Raw genomic sequence first — 6,742 nt, 5'->3', positions numbered from 1 at the left:
TATATTAGATTATCCAAATAGGCGCACTATTTACCGCGAGAATTGGTCTACAGTTAAAGCAGACTTGCCTGATGACCAGTCGTCACACGAAATAAATCTCGATGCCCTTAACTTCTTTATGTTCAAGTTGTCATGGAAAACAGAATCAAAAGTTAAACTTTCATATATTTAATTAGAGTATATCTAGATAAGTATCTTTCCAACTTACAGTGTTAATGGATATAACTCTATATTGTAGACGACAAGAATCTTGATAGTTCAGTGTGAACGTCGTGATTAAACAATTAAAGCTGCGCGCGGGTGTCACACTAAGAATGATCTGAGTTCTTTATGAGCACCTCATGAATCAGCATTCTTCATACTTTCAGGACTTTGCCATCTTGATACGCCAATTTTATTGACATTGATTTTCTTTTGATATTTTATTTTTCAGCATATCACTGTCTTTCGATATATTGATTTTGAACGCCATCATGAATGGATTTCCCATTTTTATGCATGAACTCATGTTTCTTTGTTGTGTGCTCAGATCACTCGAAGGTGTTCTCCCTTAAATGCTTGAACGGTCCGCAATAAGGAATTATACTTTTCGACCTTAAGCGAGAAGGGACACTTACTTTCGACATAAACTAATTTTCTCTGTATTTTCAGGGTTTAGTTTCGATTATTAATTCTCAGGCCCGTGACAACGTGGTATGCACCAGCCAAACAGATAATCCTCAACCCCTTAAATGATCTATTGAATGTCCCATTCATAGCTGTGAAGCTGAATTGGTAGAGCAACTATCATTTCATACAGTTTCGGAGATAATTAGGTGATTACCTTCAAACGCTACAGATCGTCCATGACTTCTGAATCTTAGATGATCGTTATTCTTATTATGATTGTCTAATGTCAAGAATTCATAAGTCATATCTATCAGTACATCACACAACAGATAGACATTAACGTTCAAATCAGTCCTTACTAATCAAATATATCAATTCTCAGTACAGTAATTTCTTCATGTCGAGCATATTAATCAAAACACGCTCATTTTCGGATTTTTCAACTTTTTAAGATTTTCTGGTGAGACATTTATCACTTTTTAGGTATTTTCTGCTGATAACATATACTCCCCCTAAAATGCTGAAATATAAAATCTTTTTGTGTTTTAGCATTTTAACTAAACAGAAAATAACTACAGACTAGCATGCAAACATAAAATAAGTCATGCAAAGGAATGCAGACAGAAAGCAAAAATATGCAATACAGATAATTAACAACCAAAAATCTACATGACATGCATCCTACATGCAAAGTCTAAAAGCTTGACTAACCCTCACACACAACATCCGTAATTACTTTGTCTCGATCAATAATGCCATTCATCTCTAGTAGGAGTAAGAACCTAGGTTTATCAAAAGCCTTAGTGAATAGGTCAGCCCATTGGTCCTTAGTACCTATTCTCTTAACCTCAATAATCTTTTTCTCATGACAATCCCTAAGAAAATGATATTTAACACCTATGTGTTTAGTCTTAGAATGTTGCACAGGATTCTTAGTAATTGCTATAGCAGCAGTATTATCAATATAAAGAGGAGAGAAAGAGATTCTTACCCCTTAAATGATCTATTGAATGTCCCATTCATAGCTGTGAAGCTGAATTGGTAGAGCAACTATCATTTCATACAGTTTCGGAGATAATTAGGTGATTACCTTCAAACGCTACAGATCGTCCATGACTTCTGAATCTTAGATTGTAGTGACCCGAACTTTTCCATGTTTATATATATTAATTGAGATTGATATTTACATGATTAAATGTTTCCAACATGTTAAGCAATCAAACTTGTTAAGACTTGATTAATTGAAATAGGTTTCATAAAGACAATTGACTACCCAAGTTGACCGGTGATTCACGAACGTTAAAACTTGTAAAAACTATATGATGACATATATATGGTTATATATATAGTTAACATGATATTATGATAAGTAAACATATCATTAAGTATATTAACAATGAACTACATATGTAAAAACAAGACTACTAACTTAATGATTTTGAAACGAGACATATATGTAACGATTATCGTTGTAACGACATTTAATGTATATATATCATATTAAGAGATATTCGTACATCATAATATCATGATAATATAATAATTTAAAATCTCTTTTGATATTATAAACATTGGGTTAACAACATTTAACAAGATCGTTAACCTAAAGGTTTCAAAACAACATTTACATGTAACGACTAACGATGACTTAACGACTCAGTTAAAATGTATATACATGTAGTGTTTTAATATGTATTCATACACTTTTGAAAGACTTCAAGACACTTATCAAAATACTTCTACTTAACAAAAATGCTTACAATTACATCCTCGTTCAGTTTCATCAACAATTCTACTCGTATGCACCCGTATTCGTACTCGTACAATACACAGATTTTAGATGTATGTACTATTGGTATATTGTAATGACCCGGACTTTTTCGATCGATATATACTTATAAGATTAATATTTACATAAATTAAACCTTACCAACATGATAAGCAACCCAAATTGTTGAGACTTATGTTTTTGAAAAGAGATTTACACAACGTTTGACCGTCTAGTTTGACCGATGATATCACGAACTATATAACATATGATAATTATACGTTTGTGTATATATATGTATATATACATATTTAACATGATCTAAGGATGTTTTAATATCTCATTTTGTATTAATAACAATAAGTTATAAGTATATTTTGAAACTACTAACTTAAGTTTTCAAAACGATAACTTTAAGTAACGTTTTTTGATATAAATACTTATAACCTATAATGTTTATACATATATCGTATATGTAATGTATTTAATCACTTTTTAAGGACTTAAATACATAAAACAATATAAGTATATTCACAAAAGATAACTATATTTGAATCCTCATTCCGTTTTCACAAGATTTCTATACGTATATCTAGAGTATATGTACTCGTATCATACCTAACTTCTATACGTATTTACTATTGGTATATACACATCAAATCACCACCTAACTAGCCCTTGTTACTGCCCTAAGGTAGAGGTAATTACTTTTGTAAGATAGTATGACTAATTACACAAGATTACAAGCTTGGAAATTTGTCCATGTCCCCCCCCATTCACGTTTTTAATGGAGGTATTCTCACCTCATTTTGGTTCAACTTCTATCATCATTTCTCTAGCTAAACACACACACTTACTAGCCTCATGTCTCTTTAAGAACTCCAGCAAAAATCCTCTCAAGAATCACCTTAAACACCACCATAACAAGATCAAACAAAAACACAACAAAAATACAACTTTCATTTCAAGTTTATGTCTTAAGTTGCTTCCAATCTTTCATCCAACTCCATCACTCTTTTGGTTCTAGGTTTTTACTCCTCTTTTACAGCAACCTTGTCCAAGTAACTTGAGGTAGTAACTTTGTTCATAACCTTATTCGATTCATATATATATAGTTATCTTATTTTATGGTATACAATTTTAACAACAAGAACATAGTTTGAATGATTTCAAACTTGTTTGCAAACTAAATAGATCCTTCTAACTTAACTTTTAAAATACTTCAAGACCTGTAATATATCATAAATATATTCTAATTTAACAAGGTATAACTTGGTTTTTCAAAGAACACCTTAAAAACTGTTTTTACGACGTCGGAGTGCAACCGGGGGCTGTTTTGGGTTGGATAATTAAAAACTATCTTGAACCTTGAATTGGAGGTTTAATTTCTGGAAAAATGATATCTACTATGAATATGATAACACATAAAAATTTCATGATTTAACTCAAAGTATAAGTACTTTTAGAAAAATAATCATTTAAGGTTGTTTACATGATGGAAAATGATTAACTTCATAAGTTTCACCAAAGTTTGACCTATGACCTGTGATTTCGAATACAAACTAAGGTATTTACAGTTCATATTCTTAAAGAAGGACTCGATCCAAGGAAGTGGCAAGTTGAACCAACGAAAACGGAGTTGTAACGAAGAAACTATGACCAAAACAAAATCGGATATCTAAGACTAGTTTAGCTACGAAAATAATTGGAGAAAATTAAATAAATCACATCTTTTTAAAATAACATGATATTTTATATATATATGTACTCATAATTTAATTTTATATGGTTCAGGATCACCCGTAAACAATACGAGAAGATTAATCATAAGATCTCATGATTGTACGCAACACGTCATTTGACAACACCGGTACTTTATGTACGCAACACGTCATTTGACAACACCGGTACCGTGGGTCAAGATTAATCTCGACCAATACATATACGATGGGGGTTTTATTTATTTCATTGGGGGTTTATTAAACACCTAAAAATGAACCATTAAAATTGAATTACTAACATCGGACTGCTAACTACGGACTAAGAAATTATTAAAAGTATTAAAAGTATAATAAGTATATATATGTGACGATTGTTTTAAAAAGAAAAGGTATTGATATATTATATATGGATAGGTTCGTGATATCAATCGGAGACCAAGTCAAAATTACATATCTTCAAGACGAAAGTGAGTATATAGTCCCACTTTTAAACTTTAAACATTTCGGGATGAGAATACATGTATTTTATGTTTTACGATATGGACACAAGTAACTGAAAAATATATTCTACGTTGAGTTGTACCACTGGCATACTTCCCTGTAGCTTGGTAACTACTATTTACAGCGGTATTGTAAACGCGAATCCTGTTGATAGATCTATCGGGCCTGACAACCCCAACCGGACTGGACGACCAGTATTCAACGGTTGCACAGTACTTCGTTTCGTGACTACACTTGGTACGGTGTAGTAAGATTTCATAATAAAGGGAATATGCGACGTGATTAAATGTTAAGTATGGTTATCAAGTGCTCAACCACTTAGAATATTTTTATTAAAATGTTTATATATGAAATCTTGTGGTCTATATATTTATATCGCTGCCGGCATTAAACCTATATCTCACCAACTTTATGTTGACGTTTTAAACATGTCTATTCTCAGGTGATAACTAAAAGCTTCCGCTGCAACATGTTGAATTTAAACAAGATCTTGAGTATGCATATTTGTGTCAAAAATAAAACTGCATATCGGAGGATTTGTAATGTAAAATATGCTAGAAATCGTATTGTTATCATCACATGTAAAGTTTGTAAGTCTAAGATTATCGCTAAACGATAATCATCTTTTTATTGTCTAAAGCTTGTATTAAAATAAGAGTTATGGTTTGTAATGTAAAATAAATGCAGTTGTTCTTTTAAAAATGTCGCATATAGAGGTCAATACCTCGCAATGAAATCATACGTTATCTAACTCGTTCTTATGGTTAAGGACGGGTTATGACATGTGGTATCAGAGCGGTGGTCTTAGCGAACCAGGTTTGCATTAGTGTGTCTAATTGATAAGTCGTTAGGATACATTAGTAAGTCTGGACTTTGACCGGGTCTGATTTAAAAACCATTGCTTGTCATTGTTGGTTAAAATTTATATGTAAATATTATGTAGTACTAATGGGTTAGTTGTTGTGTGATAGATGTCGGGCTCAAAACTTATTATCACATTCAGCGACTCCGAACCAGAATCTTCAGATGGTGTTCCAGTCATTAACCTATCCGATGACGAAAATGATATCTTTGGGGAAGACTCACAAATTCCGGATGAACCAACTATAGAGAACTCGGAAAGTGAACCCGAGGAGGAAAGTGAACCCGAGGAGGAAAGTGAACCCGAGGAGGAAAGTGAACCCGAGGAAGAAATACAGGAAATTACAAAAGACGAGTTCGAACTAGGAAAGAAACGAAAGGCTAATGAATTAGAAAATTCAAATCCCGAGTTTAGTGAGGATGATGTGGCACCAACTCCACTAGACACTACCACCCCTATTCCCGCTATTCCTATTCGTTCTATCCCGGCATCCAGTTCTTCAGCCCCACAGCCAAAATATAGGCAGACAGCCAGGATAAGCGTTAAGCGATTCTTTGAACCTAAACGTCCTAGAAAATAGACCAAATGATGCGCTGCCGTATTAAACCAAGGGATCATATAATGTTTTGTATAATATTATTAGTGTGGTTTGCTTAATGTTCGATGTAAGATAAGCATATGTAAAATAGTGAAGTATGAAATGCAATAATTTTCCATGGTTAAATATTATTTAGATAGTAGTAATTGGTTCTGTACTAAGCTATTAAGTATGAACATTAACGGGTAGGTACTACCCTAGATATAATTATAAAACGCTAATAAGAAGAAAAGGCTTTTATAATAATACCTGGTTCATATTATTAATAAGCTATAATGTACTGTAAATATACACTACATCTATAATATTCCATGTGAATAATTATTTTCTTTTCATTCTTATAGAAGAATATGGCGCGATTGAATCGAATGACGGAACAAGAAGTCGAGGAATTCATCAACCAGCGAGTAAACGACAGAATGTTATGGGTCGAGGCTGCAAGAGCTGCTGCAGTTAACCCAAATCCTCGTGTAGGATGCACCTACAAAACTTTTCAAGCTTGCAAGCCCTCATCATTCAGTGGAACAGAAGGACCGATCGGTTTAACCCGGTGGATAGAAAAGATGGAGACTGTGTTTAAAATCAGTGGTTGTGTTGAAAAGGACATGACCAAGTATGCATCGTGCACTTTACAAGATAGTGCACTCACGTGGTGGAAAAATTATGTGAAGGCTGTAGGAGGA

This window comes from Rutidosis leptorrhynchoides, chromosome 5, assembly GCF_046630445.1.
Source record: "Rutidosis leptorrhynchoides isolate AG116_Rl617_1_P2 chromosome 5, CSIRO_AGI_Rlap_v1, whole genome shotgun sequence".
Lineage (NCBI taxonomy): Eukaryota > Viridiplantae > Streptophyta > Magnoliopsida > Asterales > Asteraceae > Rutidosis > Rutidosis leptorrhynchoides.
This window is presented reverse-complemented; position numbering follows the sequence as displayed.